Below are 27,627 nucleotides of genomic sequence, written 5' to 3'. Positions count from 1 at the left end.
CGCAAAAATCGAAGCCGTCAAAGATTGGAAGACTCCGACTACACCCACGGATATTCGATCTTTCCTCGGTTTGGTCGGATATTATCGGCGTTTCATCCAAAATTTTCCAAGATCTCTTTACCCCTCACTTCCCTAACTCACAAAGGAAAGCCTTATGAATGGGGATCCAAACAAGAAGCATTTAATACCCTTAAACACATACTTTGCAATGCTCCCGTTCTAACCCTTCCCGATGGAAACGACGACTTTGTAGTATTTTGCGATGCTTCTCATCAAGGTCTCGGTTGCGTTCTCATGCAACGAGGTCAAGTTATCGCCTATGCTTCAAGGCAACTCAAGGTCAACGAGAAGAACTACACGACTCACGATCTTGAACTTGGTGCCGTCATTTTCGCACTCAAAATTTGGAGACATTACCTTTACGGAACGAAATGTGTGGTTTTTACCGATCACAAAAGCCTTCAACACATTTTTGACCAAAAAGATCTCAACATGAGACAACGAAGATGGGCTGAGTTACTTAGTGACTACGATTGCGAGATTCGCTACCATCCCGGTAAAGCGAATGTCATGGCCGATGCCCTTAGTCGAAAGGTTAATGCCAAATCCGTCTTGCTTCTTAGCGTCACCGTTCAAACCGATCTCCAAGCCAAAATCTATCAAGCCCAACGTACCTCCGATGATGAAGGCAACATGTACGACGAAATGTCATGTGGAGTCGAGCTTCAACTCGAAACAAAACCCGATGGCTTATTGTATTATCTCAATCGTTTATGGGTTCCCGATCGCGATGACCTTCGTACTTGCATACTCGACGAAGCTCACAAGTCACGATATTCTGTTCATCTCGGTGCGGATAAAATGTATTTCGATCTTCGTTCTACCTTTTTGTGGTCGGGTATGAAGAAAGACGTAGCAACGTACGTTTCGAAATGTCTTACTTGCTCTAAAGTCAAAGCCGAACATCAAAAACTCTTTGGGTTACTCGAGCAACCACCGATTCCCATATGGAAATGGGAAGACAATGCTATGGACTTTATAATGAAACCACCCACTACTCAAAAAGGCAATGATAGCATTTGGGTGATTATTGACCGATTAACCAAGTCCGCTCACTTTATTCCAATTCGAGAAAAATACTCTGTTGAGTAACTTGCCCAAAACTACGTCGCGAAATCATGTGTCGCCACGGTTTACCTTTGACTATCATCTCCGATCGTGATGCTCGATTCACATCTCATTTTGGGCGATCGCTTCAAGAAACCTTGGGAACTCGTCTTGATCTTAGCACCGCTTATCATCCTCAAACGGATGGACAATCCGAACGTACGATTCAAACACTTGAGGACATGCTTCGAGCGTGTGTACTCGATTTCGGTGGGAATTGGGATTCTCACATTCCTTACATTGAATTCTCTTACAATAACAGTTTCCATTCTAGCATCGGTATGCCTCCTTTCGAAGCTCTCTGTGGTCGCAAATATCATTCCCTGATTAGTTGGAACGAAATCGGTGAAGCTCAAATTACCGGACCCAAAATGGTCCAAGAAGCCATCGACCGTATCGACCAAATCCGCAAGAACCTACTTGCCTCTAGAAGTCGACAAAAGAGCTATGCCGACAAACGGGGAAAACCGATCGAATTCAATGTCGACGATCTCGTCCTTCTCAAGGTATCCCCTTGGAAAGGAGTTGTTCGTTTCGGAAAGAAAGGAAAACTAGCTCCCCGTTTCGTAGGCCCATTCAAGATTCTTGAGCGAGTCGGAAAAGTAGCCTACCGACTCGAACTATCGAAAGAACTCACCGGTGTTCATCCGACCTTTCATGTTTCAAATCTCAAGAAGTGCTTAGCCAAAGGTAATCTCCATATACCTCTCGACGAAGTACATGTCAATAAATCAATGGTCATGGTTGAACGACCCGTTAAAATCATGGACTGCAACGAAAAGAAAACCAAGCGAAGTCGCATCAAATTAGTTAAAGTTCGACAGGAATCACGGCATGGCGCGGAGTTTACATGGGAATGACAGGACTCGATGAAGGAGAAATATCCACATTTGTTTACATCATCTTAATTTCGGGACGAAATTTCCTATAGTATGGGATACTGTGACATTTGTCAATTTCGAGTTATTTTATACATGTATTATTAATGTAAACCCGACCCGTTTTGTATCCCGAACCTTTCGATATTATCAAAATGATGAATTTTATGTTACATATTTGTTTTATAGTTGTCGGATCTAAAAAAACACCCTTTTCGGTTCTTAAAATGCCCCGAAAACGCTCAAAACGAACTCCAGGGACAAAAACTACCAAAATGGAGACTTGAAGGACCTATTTGTAGTTTGTGCTTTCTTGTGTCTATAACCAACCCATTTTCATGAAACACCCTTTATGAAAGACCCATTCAACTTACCCTATATATACACACCCATCTTCTTCATTTGTGCTTGCTCATTTCCTCATTTCTCTCTCAAATTCTTGCATTCTAAGGTTGTTCTTCATAGTTTGACTCTCAAGGTCAAACTAAGCTAATATTTCATTTTAACTAACTTCTCGATACTTAAAGCTTAATGTTACAACATATACAACATATATATATATATATATATATATATATATATATATATATATATATATGCACTCCTTGTTTACCTTCGGTCTTTCATTTCTCCGGTCTCGGCCGGTTGAAATGTCGGGCTAGTAAGGCAAGGTTACATGGAGGACTTTGTAGTCCTTGTTTATATATTTAACAAATCTAACTATATAACTTGTTATACTTGCTTAACTTCTGCATATTTTAGTTTACTGTTCATATTTGTCAAGTTCCATGGTATTAGGTATGTGGTGACTAGCCTCGGTTTCATCCTGAGTTGAGAACCGAACCAAAAACCGAACTTTCGTTTAAAAGCTTTATTGTTAACTTTTTGAATGTAAAACTTTAGTATTATTATTTATAAGTTATTTTACAAGTTCCATGGTAATTGGGTATGTGGTAACCATCCTCGGTCTTATTGCAAGTCAAGGACCGAACCAAAAACCGAACTAAACCGAGTTCACTCGCTTAAGACACACAAGTGTGTTTTTAGTCACCAAAACTCATATTTTTCTTCAAGATTATATTTTAAATCAACTTTAGTTAATTTCTAAACATACTTGGCATGTCGGTAACCAACTTGATCTTATAACAAGTTCGGACCGATAAAGTCGTATACTCGCTTATCGAACGTTAAGGTTCTTCACAATAGAACTACATACTTGGTTAAGTCTATTTTGATTTTATTGAGTTATCTCATAACATTTATTATTTTGGGAAGTTAACTTTGAGCTTGGTCAATTATCAAGTCTCGAACCGACAAACCCGAACACTTGTTTAAACCTCGTTTTGGTATTCTTATAACCAAGGGTTTTGCAATATTGCATTTTAACCCACATTATTACTTAACATAGGTTGAGTAAAAAAAAGAAAAAAACTAATGAATATAGGCCTTGCTCGTTAAACCAATCTCTCCGATTTCGAGTAAACGTATTTTACAAAACTCGTTTCTTTAATTTCTCAAATATTTACATTTTAAATCCTAAACTTTATTTATTTACTTTATTTGTCATGTATTTTATTTTAAACCCTTCCAAGACTACCTACTAACACAAGACCCGTTTAATATAGGCCTTGCTCGTTAAACCAATCTCTCCGATTATTCACGACACTATCTTTCAAGTTACTTGTTAATGTGAGTACTTTTTCATCCCCCGTTTTCCATCTTTCGTTTTGGGGGTGTCATTGCATACTTATTCAAATTCAAATGATTTATACTTGAGTCTTAAACCACAACACTTATTGTATATGTTTACTTAAATAAATGCTCGATTTGGTGTTATATGCTTTACATGATTATGTGCAAATTCTTGAATGCTAAGGCGGATAGCCTCTTGAATGCTAAGGCGGGTAGCCTCATCAAAGTATGATCATACATTAATTCCGAGTATATATGGTATCCCCATATAGACAGGTGTCATCAATGTATTCTTATTGACGATTTCATTATTGTCGTCAATGTATTCTTATTGACGGTTCGTCAAGGTATTCTTATTGACGGTTTTATTATCTAAATTGTTTCTATTATTTATTGTTTTCATATGCTAGTTGTGGATCTCATACTATATACTTATTGTCCAAAACTATGAAAATTGCTCACCAACCTTTGTGTTGACAAACTCTATTTTATGCAATGTTACAGGTTTGATGTTAGCTTGATTGGATTACTTGAAGAAACTTATTATCTTGGCTTTAGGATATTAGAAAATGAAAGAACAAGTTATTTGTTTATCTATCTATTTGGCATTTTGTATGAACAATTGTTGTGTTATTTATGATGATATGGATTTAAATGAGTTGTTTAATTGTAACTTTATAGTGTCGTTGTGCAATGAGCAATTATGTCGCGCCTCGACGTTTCCGCCTTCAATGGTCAGGGTGTGACAAATGGTGACAATTGTAACCTTTATCATTAAAACCTTTCATAACTCTTTCCACTTTATTACACAATTGCCGCTATTATTTTAGACCATTGATTTGACCAAGTCAATGATATAAGATCACTTCTCGCATAAACCATCCCCGATATATATATATATATATATATATATATATAGGGGATGGATCATGCGAGAAGTGATATTATAGCGAGAAGTGTGAGAAATGAATATAGACCATTGATTGTGTTTAATCAATGGTCAACAATAGAAATGACATTATCATAAATAAAGACACATGTTTATGACATGTTTTTAATTAAAAAGGGCATACATGTCTTTTGTGGTGTTGGCCTAATTAAACCAGACATTAATGTATTCGGCAGATATTTTTTCTAGCATAATCAATGCTAATAAGATGATTAATACTAGTTGAATACATATACATGATACATAAAAACATACACCAACTTGTCTCAAGTGACTACACGACATTAGTTTTACCAACACTACATTAGATATTTTTACACTATATTAGTTATGACAACATAGCATTTGAAAGTGTCCCTACACTACATTAAATATGTCCAAAATACATTAGTTATGACTACATAACATTTGAAAGTGTGTCTACACTACACTACATTAGTGTTGCCTGCACAACACTAGATATATCTATACTATAATAGTTATGACTATACGACACTTGAAAGTGTGTCTACACTACATTAGTTTTGCCTACACTACGTTTGAAAGTGAGCCTACCTTACATTAGTTTTGCCTACACTACGTATGATATGTCTACACCACATTAGTTATAACTATATAACACTTAAAAAGTGTGCATGTCCTATATTAGTTTTGCCTACAGTATATTTGATATATCTACACAACATTAGTTATGACTACACAACATTTGAAAGTAAGCCTACATTATATTAGTTTTTCAAAAACTATATACGATATGTCTACACTACATTAGTTATGACTATACAAAATTTGAAAGTATGCATACACTAGATTACGTAACTTTATCGACATTACATAAGATAAGCCTACACTACATTAGTTGATTAAAATAAAAAAAAAAAAAAACACTTCACATTAGAGATCAAATAAAAAAATTAATTAGCCATGTGTTAGAATAAAAATGGTTTTAGATCAAATGGATTTTAATTGTACAAATTTTAGATGAAATAAATAATAATATTAATAACAACAACCACAACTTATCAAACTTAACATTAATTAAACCATTAATGAGTATAAGTTACAAAACAAAACATTTTATATTTACTAACATACCCTTTTATTTAAATAATAAAAATTAAAAAAGAAATCATGTGATTGGTTGTAATCTCTTCTCGCACTTTTCACACTAAGAAACACTTCTGAAATAAACCAAATCCTATATGTGTGTGTGTATTTCTGCATTAAAAGACGGGTAATTCGGCCCTATAATAGGCCATATGCAAGCACTTAAACCCGCAATACGAGTTGTTAGAAGGAGTATTTAAATCTGGTTAAACACTTAAACCCCATAACACATACCATTTTATACTTTTTATTTCTACAATAACTTTGTTTTTGTATCACAATTATCGTCGATCTTCAGAAAAAAGATTTATATATGTGGGTGTTTTTTAGTATTCGTCTGGGCATCTGATATCTCGGATACACCCAGCTCCTGCTCATTATTTTGTATTTGCAATTGACTCAACTTTGACTTAAACTATATAGTTTATGTATTTTTCTATTATTATAAAAAGAGGGATAATATGTATTTATGTTAAATACGAGGGTGGTGATTGCCTTTTAAAACAAAGATGGGTTTCCAAAACAAATGTACCCCCATCAGTAGAATGGAGAAAATGGGTTTATAAAAATAAAAATGTTGATTATGATAATATAATATTTCAAATAGCATAAAATTTTGAAGATGGCATGCTTTTAGATTTTAAAACTAGATGCTTTAAAGTGGGTTTATGGGTGGGTGAGTTTTACCTAAAACTAAAGATAACTTGGAAACGTTTAAGGCTTCGTACAGCTGAGTTGTGATATTTTGTCGTTAAGTCATCTCGTACAAAATACCTAAAGTGATTCTCTGTTTGTTGTTTGTTAAAAAAAAAATCTCTAAGATCCTACCCATTTTCCCATTTTCCCATTATATAACACAAACTTTACTACAACCCCAACACACACACATCCTGGCCATACAACACATAATTAACCAATTAACCGGAGAATGACTACCACCGCCAAACAAACGGTGGTGATCATTGTCGGAGCAGGTCCATCGGGCCTCTCTACCGCCACAAGCCTCCACAAACTATCAATCCCATACATAATACTCGAACGAGACGACTGCATCGCTTCGTTATTCAACAAAAAAGCATACGATCGGCTTCACCTCCATTTAGCCAAACACTTTGCCAACTCCCTCACATGCCCTTTCCAAAAACTTATCCAACATATGTTTCCCGGGCCGATTTCTTGAAGGACCTAGACCATTATGCAACAGCTTTCAATATCACCCCGGAGTTTAGAACCACCGTACAGAATGCAAAGTATGATGAAGATAATAATAAAATGTGGAGTGTGGAGGCGAAGGCGGAGGATGGTGGTGTTCGGTGTTATTTGGGGCGGTTTTTGGTTGTGGCAACTGGAGAAAACAGTGATGCGTTTATACCGGAGGTTGATGGGTTGAGTGAGTTTAAAGGGGAAGTTATTCATTCGACCGAGTATAAGTCTGGGAAGGGGTATGACAACAAGAAGGTGTTGGTGGTTGGAGCGGGTAATTCCGGCATGGAAATTGCATTGGATTTGTCAAACCATGGTGCTAACACATCCATTGTTGTTAGAAGTCCGGTAATTACACTTCATATATATACATTATCCTTTCTTTAATCAAAATTTAAATGTTAAAATTAATTTTTTTTTCTCTATTTTGTGAATGTGATGCGAGCCCACTTAGTAGCTGCACAAGCATCTTAGGGTGCACGGAGGATTAAAAGATGGGTTGAGATGGTAGTTTAAGAGATTAAGAGCGTTTCAAGTTTAAGAGTTCAAAATATTTATAAAGAGAATAATGGTTTAAGAGTGTTTCAAGTTTAAGAGCTTTACACATTTGATGCATATACTACTAACATATTTATAAATAATAAAAGCTTTTTCAAATGATGTTTTAGAAACACTAATGTATATGCACATTTAATATACATTATTTATTAGTGAGTTTTTAATTCATTACATTAATGCACATTTAATTGTTATTATTATATTTATAAAATAATAAAATTAATAATTATTTAAATATATAATCATTGTTTAAGGCTTATGAAATTGAAGATTGTGTTAGATTTAACTATTACGAACTCGTTAAGAAGTGCAAGCCATCCACTAGTGTTTGTACTAATTTTTATTTGTTATTGCATATTTTGGTCATTTAGCATTACTTTAACATAATATAATTATCGATGTTAACGAAGTTGAATAAAAGAAATTGAAACCACGGTGTACTTAACGAATAAATACTAAATGAAAGAGTATCGACATTGACTAAACTCCATAGAAGAAAAATAGAAAATGATAGTTTACTTTATTGTTTTAAACTCTTCCTCACTTTTTGATTGTTATTTGTTTGATTGTTAAATGACACATGACACGTCAAATCAGATAAAAGCTATCACATTTATTTCATTTCATATTAGCACAGCGTTGTAAGGTTTTCTTTATTTAGCAATAGATTGCTAGTCCAATGGTATCTTGGTGGTGGGATAAGACTTAGTGACTATAAGGTCCTGGGTTCGAATCTCACAAGAGGGAGTTTTTCTCAAATATTGAGTTTCCTCCCGAATTGGTGGCTTGGTGGTGGATATGATCGCGTGATATCACTGGTGACATGATGAGTGATCCAAATTAGTCGTTAAAAAAAAAAGGTTTTCTTTATTTATTTATATATTTTGTCATTAGTGCCCGTTTGCCTCTCGATTGAAATGAAATTAATATAGTCAACAAATTGTTATAAAATATATATTTTGGTAGAAACTTTTAAGAATACTTTTTATCAAACTACACACTTTAGAGCATTCTTAATCTGTTCCTTGAAATTATATTAGGGGAATTTGTAAATTATATGGTATGGTTATCAGTGGTTGTGAGTAAAGGAGAGAGAAAATTTATATTATTAAAGTTAAATTTGGGGTTTTACTGTAAATACTGCATAATTTTTTAATATTTTAATAAAATGGTTGTGAGTTAAAGAGAGAGAGAAAATATGACGATAAAAGTATAAAATATATTATTTAATTAAACAGAATAAAAAAAATACAGTGCTTTTTAATGTAATTATATGATATATATAGATATATTGGTAAGGAACAGAATAGGAATGCTCTTAATGAGGTTATATGCTCACGTGGGTAGAAGTTGTTTTACTAATCATTTAGTAGTAAAATGGTTTCACTTGAAAATAAATAGAGAGAAACAATTAAAATAAAGGGTGAAATGACAGGGTTTCACTAGCCATGAAAATATTGTTGTTTGCCCAACATACTCGCCCAAAATGCCAGGAGAGAGATGGTGTTTTCTCTTATTATTATATCCAATGCAAGTTGTTTGCTCAACACACTCTCCCCTACGCCTTTCGGTTGAGGTGGTCATGGGGTTGGCTCATGACACATTGCCGGATAGAAATATAGTCTGCCCATAGATTAACTATGTTTATAATGAAGTTTTAAACTGATGGTGGTGGGCTATTTTGATCCTGCTCCTTCCACTAAAACAAATTTGATTATATATATATTCTTGTCAAAAATAAATTTAGGAGACCTATGACATTCAAAGTAAAAGTAAATAAATTGTGTAAAGTGTCCATTAAAAATGCAAATAATGTAATAAATATAACCTAATTAATTTAATGGAAAAAGTTTTTTCTGCATATTTTAAAATTTTTGTATCACTTCTAAGTAACCTTTAACTTGCATTTTATGCTTGAACTCTAAGTTTCACGAGGTAACATTTTATAAGTAGGTTCATATATCATCAAGGTGGTCTATAAATTTAGGATTGGTGCTATTGAAGTTGATACCATTGCATATGGTGGACTCGTTGTTAGTGCTACTTAACAAGGTAATATATGGAGATCTAACCAAGTATGGGATCCAAAGGCCTAAAGAAGGACCCTTTTTAATCAAAATACGAGATGGTAAGTACCCTGCTATTGATGTTGGCACGGTGAAAAAGATCAAGTCCGGTGAAATACAGGTTTGGTTTTAAAATTTTCATAATGTTTTGTGTGTACTTAAGTATTTTTATTTGTTTTCAAGATGAAAACCTTAAAATTAAAGTTGATATTTAAAACTTAAACAGGTCTTACCAGCATTAAAAAGCATTAATCATGGTGGAAATGAAATTGTTTTAGAGGATGGAAAATGTCATCAATTTGATGCAATTATCTTTGCTACAGGGTTCAAAAGGTCCACACATTTATGGCTTCAGGTAACATTTTTTTATCTATAGAGGCATACATATGTTGGGTATTTAATGTATTTCCCTCTGGTTTGATTTTTCTTTTTTTTTTTTTTTTTTTGAAAGACCAATATATTAAAACGAAAAGAAAACAACTTACAAGAAGCTAGAGCCCTGCACATGCAATATAAGAGAAAACAACCAGCAAATACAACGATATATAATACACGGAAAATTAACAAATTTCATTTGCATCACCTCTCCCAATCCAGTGACGATCGTTTACACCTAGGTTTCATCCATAAGAAGGAAGTGATTTTAATTTCATTTATCATGTTGACCAAATAGTATACTCTTTCATTAAAAATCCTCTCATTTCAGGCTTCCAAATCATCCAACAAGTCACCTCCAAGATCGCTTGCACCGCATGACATTCCTCCATATTACTAACGTGTTTATCTGTATACTCGAGTATATCACGAACCAATTCAAACCCAACCTTCCTTGGCATTTTGACTTTTGACCTAGTCATGAATGATGGACCATATTACCTCGGCCACCGAGCAATTAACCGACATATGTAATGCTAATTCAGGATGAGAATCACATAACTTGCATACTTAACTGCATGGTTAGTCCCTGTGGTTTTGTTGATGTTGCATGCTTGATCCTCTAAATTAAACTAATTACAAACTTGATCCTAATACTTATAAATGTATTACTAAGGTGGTCCAAATATATGAATTTTGTAACTACGGTGGTCCTTACCAACTAACGTCCCGTTAAAATTTTCAATTAAATCTTTGTAAAATGACCAAACTACCCTTAATAATAATAATAAACTTTAAGTGGGTCCCATGAAGCAAATGAAGAGTGAGAGAATGGAGCAACATTTTTTCAACCAACTAATCACGTGAAGAAGAAACTCAAATTGCGGTCATCATTGAATAAAAACCCTTAAAATTACTGGTTGAATCCTGATTTGTGGGTTCATGATTTTGTTACGAGGTCATTCGTTAATCTTCTTTATATTTAGCAAAAGGTAGTAGATTTAAAAATAGTGAAGTTGTATATTGGATTCTAGGTCCATTAATTGACTTTAAAAAATAATTGAATTTGTCGAATTGCTTTGTGATATTACTATTATTAAGGGCAGTTTGGTCATTTTATATGAACTTAACTGAAAATTTTAACGGTGTTCACTGGTAAGGACCACCATAGTTACAAAATTTATATATCTAGACCAGCTAGTAATAAGTTTATAACTATTATGATCAAGTTTACAATTAATTAAGTTTGAGGATCAAGTATGCAATATTTATAAACTACATGGACCAACCATGAAATTAAGTCTAACTTGCAAGTGATATCACCCACTTCCATACTCCTATAGGACAACTCCAACTTAGTGGCGATAGTGTCCAACAATACACTTCAAATAAAACAGTTTATTTTAATTGGTACCCAATTTAACCACTACTTCTCTTACAACTCCAATACGAGAGACTTAACTAGAAAGAATGACACAGACCCATCCGGCCTGCACCAAGCCCAAGAGTCAGGTTTAGTGTCCATCTTAACAATAGCTAACAATTCCAAATTTTGTAACTCTAATTTTTGTTTAGCCGTGTGAGCAGGGCTGTCTTCGAGAATCTTTAAAAATTTGAGAACTCGGGCTAGTAAATTTTTAGCCTCCAAAATATATACTCATTAATCCCTATATAAAAAGTAAATAATACAACGATGATTATGATAGCAATAAACAAAACAAAAGTATAGTAGCAAAATAGTTTAATTTTAAACACTTAAATGAATGTTTAAATTAACCTTTTTTGGTTTTAAATCAAAAAGTCTTTCTTTTAATATATATAAAGAAGATGATATAACTATCAACATGAGTTCTAACAAGAATTAAACTTATTTCATATGCCCTATTAATGAAAATAAAAAAAGTAATGGCTATTTATCATTTTTAGTTTAGATTGAACAGTAAACCTAAAACTTAATGAAATCTAGAGTTACTTTTAAACAAATAATAACAAAATAAATTAAGAAAATAAATGGTAGATGTAAGATTTGAACCTATGCATGTCATTTGGTTGAAGAGGGTTTACCATTTGAGCTAGATCAATATATTGAACCATGAGGATTTGTATATTATATGTATGAATGCTGGAAATTTTTGTGGGCCTAAAAAACTATTGGGCCTGGGGCTGTAGCCTTCTCTGCCCTCCCTATGGGCGGGGCATGCGTGTAAGGGTTGTGTCTTGATCTCCAAGTCCATCTGTAAATATCATTTGCTTTGTGATAGGAATGAGCTATGGGGGAAGTGATATATAGTTGTTCTTAAGGGGGTCAATGGAAAATTAATACAAGTGATTAAAGTGTAATGCAGGGGTAGTATAAGTAATAAGAATAAGACATGTTAGTAGGCATGATTGAATTTTCAAATGTGTTAGGGCTCCAATGTATGGAGAGAGGGCATAGCCATGGATTATCGTTGTAACTTTTCATTTACGTTTTCGTAGTACAATCGTTCAGTAATTTGTTTTACTCATTCTCTTCCCTAAACTCAATAACTTACAATCTGAACGATTGTATTACCGATTGAATACGTTTATGGTTCGCGTTAGTTTTGCTCTTCTTTTGAATTGTTTTATCAAGTTATGTTAGTTTATTATTTGATTATTTGTGTTATAAGCAAAGAAGAATATGCTGCTTTAAATTTAGCATTATAGTTTTTTTATTTGTTTTGTTTTTTTGTGTTCCTTTTTTTAAGATACTCGAAACCCGATTAACCCAACTCGAAAAAAACCCGAACCCGAATTACCCGAACTAAAAAAACCCTTGAGAGATTTGGGTTGGGTTTCGGGTCAAGATTTATAACTTTGAAACTCGAAGAACTCGACCTGAAAAATCCGAAACCCGAAAAACGAACCTGAAGAACACCCCTATGATTTATTTCGTACCCTTCGCTCAATGAGAAAATGAGTTCAATACTAAGGGATCAAACCTATAGGACTTAAAGAATAATATAAAAAAAGAGAGAGGGGAAAATATTCATATTAAATAAATCAAATAAGTAAATAAAAATGAAGTAGAAAAACTCAGATTCCAAATGAAAAAAAATTCAAATTTGAAAATGATCTTTCTGATTCTTGAAGAATGAGGGGCAAGGGGATTCATCAAGAAATCTATTATGTGCCTCTGCATCTAAATCTCATACAATAACTGTCCTAGCTCTACCGTATCTTTTGTTTCATTTCTCTGCAACAATCATAAAAACTTCTTTTATTATGGATCTACTATAGTGTATGTACTTTTCTAATATTACAGAGGAGTAATGTATATTTTATGTTAAATACGCAGGGTGGTGATTGCCTTCTAAACGAACATGGGTTTCCAAAGCAAATGTACCCACATCATTGGAAAGGAGAAAATGGGCTTTATTGTGTTGGGCTTGCAAGAAGAGGCTATAAAACAATTGCCATGGAAGCCCAAAACATAGCCCATCACATTTTCAACTTAATCTCAAAATAAACTCATCGTATTTAACTATTTATTTAAAAAATAAGATATTTTTGTGTTAAGGTAACGAATAAATTATTTATTAGCATGAGTCTTGATTAGTTTATTTACCGTTTGGTAAAATAAACCAGCCGTCACATGTAACGCGTAACAAGTACACTAAACGAGATAGAGTGGGCAAATTAACGAGTTTAACCCATTTATTATTATAATTAAAAGAAATATGAATTATGAGATAATTCTAACAGGCCGAGGTATTTTATCCCAAATTTAAAAGGTGAATAAGAAAAATGGCACCAAGTTTACTTTGAAATTGTATTATACAGTGTATTTTTGTTCTAGATTTGTAATCAAGTGTTTTAATAAGAAAACAAATAAATTAAAAAAATGGGGATCATGGGTCGTGATCAAGTCATCCCATGATTGCGAGTCCTGTGTTCGGCTTCAAATTTTCAAGTTTGTGTCATTTTTAAAAATGATGTACCCATAAACACGACACGTTTCAACATCCAAAATATGATAATTTTTGGCTGAAATTAATAAAGTTCCCATTAGATATATCGAATATCAACATAAATGAATGACCATAGTTAAATAAAGGTAGAATTACACGTTCGTTTTTTTTAATAAGAATTTCAAATCTTGTGTGTAATTTTGTTAGGTGTTGAAGGATGAAACTACTCTTACGTACATCTTTATCTATCTTTATCTGTATCTAAAAAGTTTTTCTTTTTCCTAATTCAATTTAAATTTTTTAATCCAACACCTTAGTTTAATCACATCTGTCTTTTACATTGCATTCTTGAGTTTTTTTATTTTAGGGTTTAAAAAAAAAGATAGAAATTTTTTTTTTCATTCTTGAGTTTTTTCATTAAAAGAAAAGAAAGAGAATGGAAAGAAAAGTTAGGGTTTTTTTCCTCCAAAACTTTCCAGCCAAATATGGCCGGATTCGGAAGGAAAATTTATAGTCATGTATAATATTACTAATTTACAATATTTTTTCCTTCATATCTAACTCAATAATAAGAACATGATTGTAAAGTTACAGTTTTTTTCCTATCTTTTCTTTTCTATCTAACTCAAGAATGTAATTAACACTTTCTTTTCTATTATTTTATTTTAACTCGAGAATGCCTTTTAAATATACAATTTCTTTTCCTTTCTTCTCCTATCCAATCTTATCATTTCTTTTCTTTTTATTTTAAACCCGAGAATGCAGTGTTAGATTAACCTATTGAAATTAGGGTCAGGTTATTTGTTGGGTCAAAGTTTATGGTTTATGCTTTATAATAGTGGGCTTAGTTGGGCTTTTTGTATGTTAACCGAGATCAAATCCGAGATCATTTGATCTTGGTAGGCTTTAGTTTGTATTGGGCCTAGTTGGTAGCCCATATATAGGATATATATTTATTATTGTAGGGTTGTTCGTTCAAGATTAATAATTCACCTGTGTAAGTTTGTAAAAGGCTTAAGCACCCGACGTATCAATATACGTGTGTTTTTTAAGCTTATTCTTTGTGTTTGTTTGTGATTGTATTGGCTTCATAGAATCGGCTTGGTGATTAGTTTCCGCCTAATCATTAAGTTATTTGATATCATATTGAAAGATCCATTCTCGGGACTTACAATTGGTATCAAAGCCTATAGACCTTTTCTAGGCTCAGTTATTGGTGATATCAAGGGTTCTGCCGGTGATTCACGGGGGTGCTTTTGGTTGAAGATTTCTGGAGATTGAAGAACTGTTCTTCGTGTTCTTCGGCTGGTGAGGAGCTTTGTTTGGAATAGATTTTGGTAATTCTCTAGTTTGATTTGAATCCCATCTTTCTCGTGATTTTGTTAAACATTCTAAGATTACCATATCTTGAGCTATTTCAAGTTCTCGGTAAATTTGTTTTAGTTCTCGGGTTGACTTCAAGGCTTTCGGGAAATTTTCAAGGTTCTCGGCTAAACCTCAAGGTGTTCGAGAGGATTGTTAAGTTCTCGGTTAAACTTCAGGGTTTTCGGGAAGATCTCTTCGTTTTCGGTCAACTTTATGTGTTTTCGGAAGACATTTGCTGTTTTCGGCCTTTCTTTCAAGTTCTCGGTTAAAGCTATTATGGATCAATCTGCTGTTAGTGCGTCTTCCAATGACACTCTTCATCAAGAACTCGACTCCATCATGGGGACTACCACTCGTGTGCCCCGTCTACTGACTTCGAAAGGGTTTGCTGAGTGGAAGTTTAGGTTTGAGAAATATGTGAAGGCAAAGGATGCGAAATTATGGAGGAGCATTGTTAGAGGTCCTCAAGCTATTACATATTAGAGGGAATGGTCTAATGAAGTGGACACGAAGCCAGTTGAGTTGTATACAGATGCTGATTTTGATAAAGTCGAGCAGGATGAGAAGGCTCTGGCTACCTTGACCATGGCACTTTCGCTTGAAATTGCCTTGGGATTTAGAGAGTTGAATTTTGCTAAAGCACTCTAGGAGGCTCTTATTGAAGTGTTTGAAAGAAATGAAGACATGAGGAGAAGTAGGCAAGATTTCCTAAGACAGCAATTCAACATGTTCAACTATGTCTTGCGAGAGTCTCTTGAAAAACAGCTTCACCGGTTCATCTCATTAGTCATAGAGATAAGATCAGCCAATATAAACCTCACACCTGCTGAGATCAACAACAAGCTAGTCAACTCACTGCCATAGAACTGGGATCTAAATGTGGCTGTTATTAAGAAGACCAAGGATCTAGCCAGACTGACACTCTTTGAGGTGATGGCTATCATCAAGGCTTGTGATATGGACGACAAGAAGCGTGCAATCAATTATGCAAATACCTACAATACTGCTGGTTATGGCATTGCCTCCAACAATGCTCTAGTCTCACAAGACAGTTTCTCACTGTTCAAGTCATCTTAAAGTCAGCCAACTCAGTCTCAGCAATCTCAGCAAACCTTCTCCATGTTCAAGTCTCCTCAGAATTAACCTACTCCACAACCTACACCAGCTTCTCCTGTTTTCTTTCCATAACCGGCTCTTGCGCCAAAATCTCAAACTCCTATGGCCACCTTCATCAGTCTCCCATTCATATTCCTACCATTCCCAAGAAGACACAAGAGAACATCGCTTTAATGGCAGGTTTCATGAACTGCTATAATGCCTTTCTTGCTGGAGACCTGGTGCAACCCGTCGTGGCTGCTGAGCTGGATCAAATACATCCTGATGATGTGGAAGAGATGACGACATTTCTGGGTTTGCAAGTTCGACAGGCATTCTGCTACATCAAGGGAAATACGTCGAGGATATGTTAGCAAAATTTGAGTTTCAAGATTCCAAGAGCGCGGCGACTCCTATGAGGAAAAGACCTCTTTTTTCGTCTAATCCTGAAGGGAAACCTGTAGATCAAACGCACTATCGATCGATAATCGGGTCCTTGATGTATCTTATCGCCAGTCGCCTGATATCATGTTCGCAGTCTGCCAATGTGCTCATTTCCGGGCTAATCCTAAACTCTCTCATTTAATTGTTGTTAAACGTATCTTTAGATATCTAAAAGGGCAACCGAAGCTCGGGCTTTGGTATCCCAAGAATTCAGAATTTGATCTGTATGCTTTTGCTGACAGCAATTATGGAGGAGATGATATTGACAGGAAATCTACGTCTGCTGGATGTCAATTTTTAGGGGATCGACTTATCTCGTGGCAATGCAAGAAACAACAAACGGTGTCCACAAGCACTGCAGAGGCTGAATATGTTGCTGCTTTTGCCAGGTTATATGGATACAACATCAATTGCTGGATTACGGTTTGGAAGGGTAAATTTTAGGAATCACCATTGTCAAAAACACGCTTAACACATTTCTTTACACAGGTTAAACGAGTTGACAGATCCTAATCAAGTTTTAAATGTGTTAATCAGGTTGTAATAAATGTGTTATACGAGTTATACACAGTTACACAGCTTGGCGGAATGGCGGTTAACCTGTTTAATTAGACGGGTTGCCAGGCCAACTAGATCAAGTTTAACATGATCGTTTTATTAAACAAATTAACCTGAACACGGCTCATTTATTAATCATATTAAAGATGACAACTTAAAAGTTGATTACTTTTGGACTCATTTACTAATTGAGCTCCAAATTTTAGCTCAATTTGGAGCTCAATTAGTAAATGTTACTTTTATTATTATTAGTATTATTGTTCTTATATATACTTTGAATTATTGATGTAGCACAAGTGTATAAATGTTTTATTGTTTTATTGTTGTTGAAAGTTGAAACCCTTGTAATGTTACTTTTATTATTATTAGTATTATTGTTCTTATATATACTTTGAATTATTGATGTAGCACAAGTGTATAAATGTTTGTTTGGTTTTTATTAACAATTAAGTGTAAAGCTTCACTTTTATGCCTCTTTTCTCTAGTGTCATTTGTTCTCTATGATTTTCTTTATTTTGGAATGTCTTTTTGTTATGATAGTGTTTAATATCCCCCAAACTTTATGCTATAAAAAAGGTGCATGATTTCATATGTATTTAGTCGTTTACTTTAGTAACAAAGTTCGTTACTTTCTTCGTATTGAACAAATGGTCTTTAGGTTATCATGAATGTGTGTCACTCATCACTTTATAAACCTTGTAAAGCCACGATCAATTAATTCATTCATCGTATAATTCTCAAATCACATGGTAAGACATGATAACAACGTGAGGTGAAAGCATGAAAGTTGAAAATCCCATGTAAGATACCCATGGATGTTTTAAGATATAATTTATCCCTTAGTTTATTATAAAATTCTATGATGATAAAAGTCATGGATGTTCTACGATATAATCTATCCCTTCGTTTTGGACAAAATTTTATGAAGATAAAAGTTTTAAAATAAGTCATTCTAGTGAAATTTTCAGGTCAAAGCATATAATTTCTTTCTTCACATCATGTAGTAGCTTGAGTATATAAGGATCTGGTTGAATCAGTTAGAAAAAAAAAATCACATATTTTAAGCATAAAAATATGAAAGAGAGAAGTTGTTTATGTAAGTTAGATGTATCATATATTCATATGTCCATTACAAATTAGACCAAAAAACATGGAAAAAGAAACATGAGAATTTGGTAAAGGAAATGATTGGCCAAATGAGGACCAGTCAAACAAAATCATTCGTTTCTTTTTCTATCTTGAATCTTTTTATATTGTTCTAGTGTTAGTGTGATTGATTAGCTTTTCTATTCATCTCCATGGGGTTTATTTTGGAATGTTGCGGTATTATTCTCAACCACAGAGTAATATGCTATTTGTTTTTTAATATTATTTTCTCGAGTGTCCATTATTTTTTATGTAAGTTGATAATCGAATGATAAGATACCCGAGGATGTTTTTAAGAATAAATCTGTCACATTCATTTTTAACAAAGTTCTATAAGGAAAGAAATTTTAGAAGAAGTCAAACTAGAGTCGTCTTCCTATTTAAAGCGAAATTTATGAGGTCAAAGCATATAATTTCTTTCCTCCCCTCATATAGTAGCTTGCCTCCAAAAGGATCTTGTTAAATCTTTTTATTAGAATTTTTTCACATCTTTTAAAGTTTAAAACAAAAAAATATGAAAGAAGAGAAGTTGTATGTTTATGCTAAATAGGTGTAGGTGGCCATTGCAAATTAGACCCAAAAAACATGGTGAAATAAACATGAGAATTTGGGGAAAGGAAATGATTGGCCAAATGAGGACAAGTCCAAATCATTCATTTCTTTTTCGTTTTCTATCTTGTATCTTTTGATATTGTTCAATTGTTGTGTGATTGATTGGCTTTTCTATTCAATTCATGGGGTTTGTTTTGGAATTTGGGATAAGTGCAAGTAGCAATGGGAGCAGGATTTGGCTTTGTGTCAATTCCATTGGTAAATCCAAACTATGCCCACTTGTGGTTGGGAGCTTTGGATGCAAACTAGGTTAGGGGCCACTTTTGGAATCCATAACAACCACACATCCCCTCACTTTTAAAAGTGTTAGTTTTCTAGTATATTTGGTTTGGTTATACACAAGGAGTATAACATGTTAAATTTATGAATCATTACGCAATCTACAATCTATAATTTTTATACATGTAAAAAATATTAACCCTAACCATGACTTATTTTAAAATTATGGAAGGGTAAATTTTAGGAATCACCATTGTCAAAAACACGCTTAACACATTTCTCTACACAGGTTAAACGAGTTGACAGATCCTAATCAAGTTTTAAATGTGTTAATCGGGTTGTAATAAATGTGTTATACGAGTTATACACAATTACACAGCTTGGCGGAATGGCGGTTAACCTGTTTAATTAGACGGGTTGCCAGGCCAACTAGATCAAGTTTAACATGATCGTTTTATTAAACAAATTAACCTGAACACGGCTCATTTATTAATCATATTAAAGATGACAACTTAAAAGTTGATTACTTTTGGACTCATTTACTAATTGAGCTCCAAATTTTAGCTCGAAAACGTATATAAACTTGACTAAATTTTAGTTTTAGTAAACAATCTCAAGTAGCTCATAAACGCCCAACTTCCTTTGGGGGGGAGGGGGGGGGGGGCTATTTAAGAATATGGCTATTTTCTAAGTTTATTTCGCCATTAAGAAGAGAATACATGCGAGTTAAATGTTAAATTTAATAAAAGACATTTTCTTTGTGGAGGTGTAACGATGCGAACTTGGATCAGACCATACCGGCTGGGTTGGAACCGGAAAAGTACAAACTTCAAAACGAATTTTCTATAAGATTGATCTAGAACTAGTCTGATTCAATAGTCTCAGTTCATCGTTCGAATATAAGAATACGATGCATGGCTTGTTGCTTGCCTTTTATTTATTATTTTCTTATGATTTAAATCAAAATTTGATAAAAATGTTTTCAGAATGGTCATTTTTATCAAAACTAATTATTATTATTAAAGTATAGGATGTGAATATCAGAATATGTATCGAGTTGCTACTGAAGGTGATCGTAAACCTCTTTTAAGTGACGCATAGTCTTGCTTTTGGTTTGTGATCAGCTGAAAAAAAAAGGTAGATGCCGTAAGCTGCAAGCATTATACAACTACAAAATCTTGAAAGGGCTAAAAATGACGTCCCAATATGCAATTTGGTGTTTGTGATATGAAGAATAGTCGGGAAAATCAGGGCCATGAATGTTTAATTAGTCACACATTACAAGCATGACTTTAAATAGAGGTGGCAAAATGAACAGGTTGGTAATGAATAATCTTGGTATGGGCTAGGTCGGGTTCTTTTGGCTTGAAAACTATTTTTCCACAACTTTTTACACTTTCATTATTAATCTTTCTCGGTCAGCAGCATAAAGATAAGGCCTAAGTGTTGTACCACAGAGAATGACAAATGTGAACCCCTAGCGAACCTGGGTTTCTGGGACGCATTGATCCTACGAAGACGATGAAAGTGATTGCGAAAGTAAAAAGCAATTGATTGGATTAAGGTTGAGTCTCGTTGTGAAAAATAACTTGGTGGTTCACTTCTCCGGTCATCGCCCTCCTCCTGCGCCTCTCTTCTCCGATAAAAATCTTGCCTTTCCATTCAATTTCTTTCCTAACGTGTGTCGGTTAACAGACTGATAACATGGCAATATATTTATGCATATATGGTGTTGTACAATATGTAGTAAAAATTGTACGGGCTTGCTACAGTGAACTATGTGAGTAAACCGGAATTTGCTTTTTAAACATATATATAATTAGGACAGTGACAAGATCACGGGAACTATATTATTTCAATAGAAGATTGGGAGGTTTTAAGCTTTGAAAAACACATTTTAGGCGACTTGCAACCCTTTGACCCGACACGTTCCTTTTAAACTAGTCTATTTTAGCCAGTAATTGACCCTTTCATAGCAAGTAACTAACTCAGTTAAACATTTATTCTTTATTATGATGAGCAATGCCTCCACCAAAAAGTGCGCATCCAAGAACTGGCAACATGTTGGACAAAGTTGAGACTAGTAACAATGCTGCACAAGGCGCAACATGCCTTGCTTCATTGCAAACAGTGAGGTTATCAACTCTGTTGCATTGCCAAAAGTGGCATTGAGAAGACCCCCCACTGCAATTCCAAATTCTCAAATCAATTCAATATGTAGAGAAACTGCATCTGTTTTATCTATCACGTCCAACAAATATACCAAGTCTTGCACTTATTATATCACACAAGTACCAAGTCGCACGACCAAATCAAAAGTAAATGCACGTAGTAAAAGTCAAAGCAAACAATGATAAACCGATAATGTCTTCACTTTTCATGGCCATTCAGTTCTTCAAAAACCAAGGATGGGCTGAATAAATCAAGCAAATAGTTAGTTTTATCCATCTATCTATCATTATAACTGATAAACCATTTTAAAAATAAGCAATATTGAAGAGGTAGGTCCCAGCAGAGCCCAGTTGGACCCGCAGGACTCACCTTGAAGAGAGACGTCCGCGCAGAAACCAACTGGATCCGCAGGACCCACCATGCTCAGAGACGTGACGTCCTTACGCGCAGTACGCAAGCTGTTCCCGCAGGAAATGCCTCCCAATGGTGAAGTACTCCGCCTGTTCCCGCAGCTGCGGATACAAGCCATCAGGGAAGGCCACCCGCGCAGCAAGGCTACACGCACAAGGTACTTAGCTCTCAATAATTCAGTAACCTGAAGGAATGAGCAAAGCCGGGAACAATCCCGCACAAAGGCGGGAGGGGGAATACTCCCGCCCAAATGAGCCAGTCCGTACGATACTGGAAGATCTTTTGTACTGTACCTGACGAGGTATGGGCAAAAGATCTGACCAGAGATACGACAGCCCATTGACAACAGTATGGCGAGTAGCATGCTCTTGTACTGTATGTCACTATTAGCCGCTACCTACTCACCAACTCCTGTCATACCACGTGCATAGCCTGCAGTTGGTGGAAAAGGAATAGTACACAGCAGGCCTGGTCACTTTCAGCCGCTGCCTACCCACCAACTACCAGCATGGCACGTGCGTAGGCCACAGTTGGTAGAACAGGAATACTATTCAACCGGCTATACCCTCTTTGAAACCTACCTTCGGCTATAAATACCCCAAATGGTATGATCATCTCATCTTATCTTGTATCTTACATCTTATACCTGATATCTGCTCTAGCAATCTCTTAATATACATTTATATTCAAGAGCAATCTAGTCTGATTCTCACGCCGGAGGGTGGTCACAAGGAGGAGCCCCCCCCCCCCTTCTCAGTGACGAGCTTACGGTCTGTTTTGCAGGTTATCAGAAGAACCATCTTTGCCGGGTCTAACCCCTCGTGGGAAACATCTATTTAACCCCCAGATTATCCGTAATCTGCCCGGGGTCGATTAGTGTTTCTTCATTGGCGCCATCCGTGCATAAAAGCTAGAACTTCATTTCTTTTCAGTTTTTTCAAACTTCTGGAAAGATGGTTAAAGAAACTCCGGTAACCACAACCCCAACTACTCAGGGGAATACCGGCGACTACACAGTTTTTACGAACACTACCCCGGTTACCCAAGCCGGGGCAAGTGCAGTAAATAATCGCTCACTGGGGTTCACCGATACCCAGTTAGAGAGACAACGAACGAGGCTCCCCCGCCAAACACTCGATGAAGTTAAAGCGTGGGCGGAAGCACGTCAAAAAGAATTCCAAGCCGAGTTGGATGAACGCTTACGTTCACTCCAACAGCCTGAGGAATTCGGAGAATACTGGGACAATGATTCGGAGGAATCCGATAGTGACGCAAACCCTCGTCATAGGGCGAAAGGGAAGCGTAAGGAAACGGATTCCCAACCGAGAAGGCGTTTTGGAGAAACCTTCAAACCAAAAAACGCAAGTGGAAACCCACGTGACTTCTCCAAAACATTTACACCAACTGCTGCAAAGGCGGGAACGTCCAAATTTGCAAGGGACATTGCGGAAGCAATCGTCCCGAAAAGTGCCAAACAGATGTCCAACATCGGCACTTACGATGGTATATCTGATCCAGACGATCATTTGAACAGGTTCATAGCGGGGGCAACCGTCAGTAGTTGGACGGAACCTACGTGGTGTTACATGTTCCAAATGACGCTTGTTGGGGCAGCTAGAGCGTGGTTCGATCGTCTACCGTCCACCACATCTACGATTGGGAAGACTTCCAGCAAAAATTTAGCCAACACTTCAGCCAACAAAGAAAGTATACCGAAGAGCAATGGACAATCCTCAAATGCATTCGAGAGGAAGATGAATCTTTGCCAGACTTCATCACTCGCTTCAACTCAAAGAAGCTAAGTCTGGGTAATATTAGCGAAGATCTTGTTCGCGCTGCTTTCATCCAGGGCGCAAACGACCCAGAGCTCATCCGCACCTTAACGGGTAAAGATGGCATGCCATCCACATGGGATGCCATCATGACAGCAGCTAAACGCTTTGCGGAAACGGAGAAGCAACTGGGTAGAGATCTCCCCCAGAGCACAAACCTCTACACCCAGAAAACAAGAGAAGACGTCCTTACCGCCCGACTAAACAAAAAGCGGAAGCTAGGCATTTGGCAGTCAAGGGTAAACTTTGACACCTCATCCGGCTTGCAACATCGGTTAGGCGGAAGGGATAACGTACAGTCGAACCAGAACTCCAGATGGACGCCACTCACCAAAAGCGTCACCGAGATATTCGCCACTGAGGAGCTCCCATGGCCAAAGGCTCCAATAATCCGACATCGTCACAATGCTGATCGGAGCAAATACTGTGACTTTCACAGAACAACTTATCATTTGTTTATTTATTTGTTACAACTTGTATTATTTGATAAACTTGTGTTACATGAAGATTTAAATGAAATGATGTTATTATGGTCACCTGATAGTGTCATGTGTGTTTGAGCAATCTGTACGTCACACTCAGGCGTTTCCGCTTTAGCCGGGGTGTTACATGGGATTCCTCCTCCAGAAGCTTTTACAGAACGTCAAATATTTTCAAACCCATCTGATGCAAGTTCTAGTTCAATTCCTCCTCCCTCACCACCAAATGCTAATATGAAGGAAGCAGAACAACATTTTGCTTTCATGGGGGCTTTCATATCTTCATATAAACAACTGGTGGGACATAAATTCGCTACTTGTGACTTGACTGATAAAGATTATGACTAGAATAACTCTATTGATGTGGAGCTGATGAATCTTAAATGGAACATGGCTATGATAGTTAGGAAAATAAAGAAATTTATGGAAAGGACTGGGAATGATTTTCCAACAATGAGCAAAAGGATTGGATTGATAAATTGAAGGTCAAGTGCTATAATTGTCAAGAGTTTGGTCATTTTGCCAAAGAATGTGACAAGCCTAGAAGAGAGTATTCTTGTAGTAACAAGACTCAAGATAGAAACTCAAACAAAAAGTATAATACCAATGAGTTAAAGGAGAAACCAAAGGCTTTAGAACCAACAAAACAAGGGGAGTCAAAGGCTATGATAGTTCACGAGGGGATTGATTGGTCAAGAAGACTATTGGGTGAAGCTTCAAGTGAACCACAACAAGCAAACATGGCCTTGATTGTTCAAAATGAAGAGAATGTGGTTGTTAACATGAGAAGCTTATTGAGGGAAGTGAAATATCTTGTTTTGAGTTAATTATATCAAGTGAAGATCAAAAGGAAATGTTTGCTTGCATGGAAAAAATTGAAGATGTTAGTTTTAACTCTTCTTCTAGTATTTCTTCCTATTCTTAGAGTTTAAGTTCATCTGATACTGATGATTCTCTCTGTGTGTTCTCATTGTGTTGAATCAAATTTTAAACTTGAAAAGATGCGTCAGCATAATGAGAAATTAATCATTGATCTTGCTATAGTTCGAGATAGCTATCGGATAATGGTTGAAGGCGACAAAAGATTATAAACAAAAACTTGTTGTTTTATCCGATAGCAATCATGACTTAAAAGCGGAATTTTCTTCCAAGCAAAGAGTTGTTCAACTTCAGTTTGAAGAAATTTTGAAAAATAGATCCAAGATTACTGAATTGAAAATGAGATATTGGAGTTGAAAAATAAAAATAAAAGAATATTACACTTGAAAATCATATTCTTTGTGAACCATAAGAGATTGAAAAATCTAAGTTGGTAATACAAAGGCTTCAAAGCCATCTGAGAAGAAAGTGATCTCAGATGAAAAGTTAAGGAAGTTTGTGAATCCTATAAGCAGTGAAAAAGTCAAACGAATTAATCAACGCACTTGTTTACTTACCGGATCTGATCCAAATTTTCATAAAGCTCGGATATTAAACATTTCATTTTCATCTATCTCTATTCAAAATTCCATGCCAAATCCGACTTCGTTTACCCGTCCTCTTTACGAACCGAACACTACTCGTTCTACCTGAACCGAGCCAACTAACCCATTTATTATCATGTTTGTTATTTTATCATTAATTATGACCCGATCAATCATCCTACAAAGTTTCTTGCAATTCCGTACATGAAAAGTAAACCTTTTAACAAAAACGTACATTTGAGTTTTATGTTACTTGAATAGCCTAAAACTATATCAAACGAACTCCGATTTAGGTGATTCAAAAGGCCACGGAATTGTCTTGATGCGATCTACGAACCACTATGCTCGTCATCACTGGAAGCAGCCGCTACAGTCGTCGGAAAGCCGAAAAAATCGTCGGAAAAACTCATTTCTTCACGAGTACGGTTTCTTGATAAAAACAAGACTTCCAGACCTATGATCAAAGATCTGACTGGTGGAAATCTTCATTTATATGCTATGAACACTCTGTTAAAATTTGAGACCGATCCGACGGTTAAATCTCTAGGAATCGTCGGATCTTTAATGGTTGCTCACTCAAGAATGGGATTTGGGGTTAGAATGAGGTTTCTCTCTTTAAGAACTTGATGTAGAGGCTAAGATGATTATAAAATGAGATGGTGATTACACTTAAAGTAGGGTTTCATGTTTAAATTTTCATCTAATGACACTTAGCCCCTCATACTTTGAATACTTTCCTTTAACTTCCGTCATCCAAATAAACCCAATTCCCTTAATACATAACGAAACTCGGGATACTACATTCCTTCACACAATTGCACTGGTTAGCCTTGCTATAGATAGAGATCTTTGTGTGACCAAACTCCGGCTTGGGAATCAATATATATGTACAATCGAGTGTGTGTAATGATAACCATTAAGAAGATGATTGTATTTATATACCATGGGTAGTCTGTGTATACCGTAAGAATTATGATGGCATGGCAAATGGTCCCTATAATTATGGACCATAAACTGTTGGTTGTTATCAATTGATTAGTTTGTTATATGTGGGTCCCTAGTTTGTTTTGGATGGATCAGACCACCATCATGCCAATCCTTCCTATCTGAGTGGCAAGATGAAGTAGGCTCGGTTGCATCTCACGAGTCACTACTATGTCCTATTTAACAATTACATATTGGATTAAGTACAATCATTCAATGCTTTATGAACTTTTCTACATTAGATCCATCCATACCCTACACGTCTGGTCTGTACCTTGTTTTAGTGTAACACCTTCACCCCTCTCCTTCTCGTCTCTTCCTATAGATATGCTCACTCCATCACCTCCCCTTGTAGACCACGATGACACAAAGTAATCTAAGATGTACCCTTAGTAAATAGTAATAAACCACTAGACAAAAATGTTGGTTACAGCAGTCAACCATCCCAAGTTACATCGTGTCAAAAATTAAATTCGTTTTCCATTTATGCCTAAACCAAGAAAAACAATTTGGGTGAAATTACAACCAAAAAAGAGCTATTATTATTATTATTATTATTATTATTATTATTATTATTATTATTATTACCATTTTAGTGTCAAGTGTGTGCAGGTGGGCCCCACTAGAAACAGTATTTCGGCCTCTTGCTTGGTCGTCTTCGATTGAATCTTCTCTCTCTCTCTCCAAAGTTTCTCTCTCTAGACAATCCCACTATTATTAATATTAATATTATTATTTCTCTCGCCTTTATTTATTTACATCAGACAAGTGTCTCATCTTGTTTCAGAAAAACCAGAAATGAAAGATCAGTTGTGTGTGGTCAAACACTGCATTGTTTCAAGATCTTAATAATAATAATAATAATCTCCAAAGTTTCTGACTTTTCTGTTTGTTTGAATCTTGAAAGCTTCATCCATCAT

The 27,627-nt window shown here is 35.5% G+C and overlaps 1 pseudogene; it reads left to right on the top strand.

The window, feature by feature from the left end:
- The first annotated feature begins 6,721 nt into the window (after positions 1-6,721).
- LOC143603793 (putative indole-3-pyruvate monooxygenase YUCCA10) lies at positions 6,722-13,485 on the top strand (annotated as a pseudogene).
- The last annotated feature ends 14,142 nt before the right edge of the window (positions 13,486-27,627 follow it).

The sequence above is a fragment of the Bidens hawaiensis genome, unplaced genomic scaffold (genome assembly GCF_021521415.1).
Source record: "Bidens hawaiensis isolate Kalapana, Puna unplaced genomic scaffold, B.hawaiensis_p1.1 tig00062725_1, whole genome shotgun sequence".
NCBI lineage: Eukaryota > Viridiplantae > Streptophyta > Magnoliopsida > Asterales > Asteraceae > Bidens > Bidens hawaiensis.
This window is presented reverse-complemented; position numbering and strand designations above follow the sequence as displayed.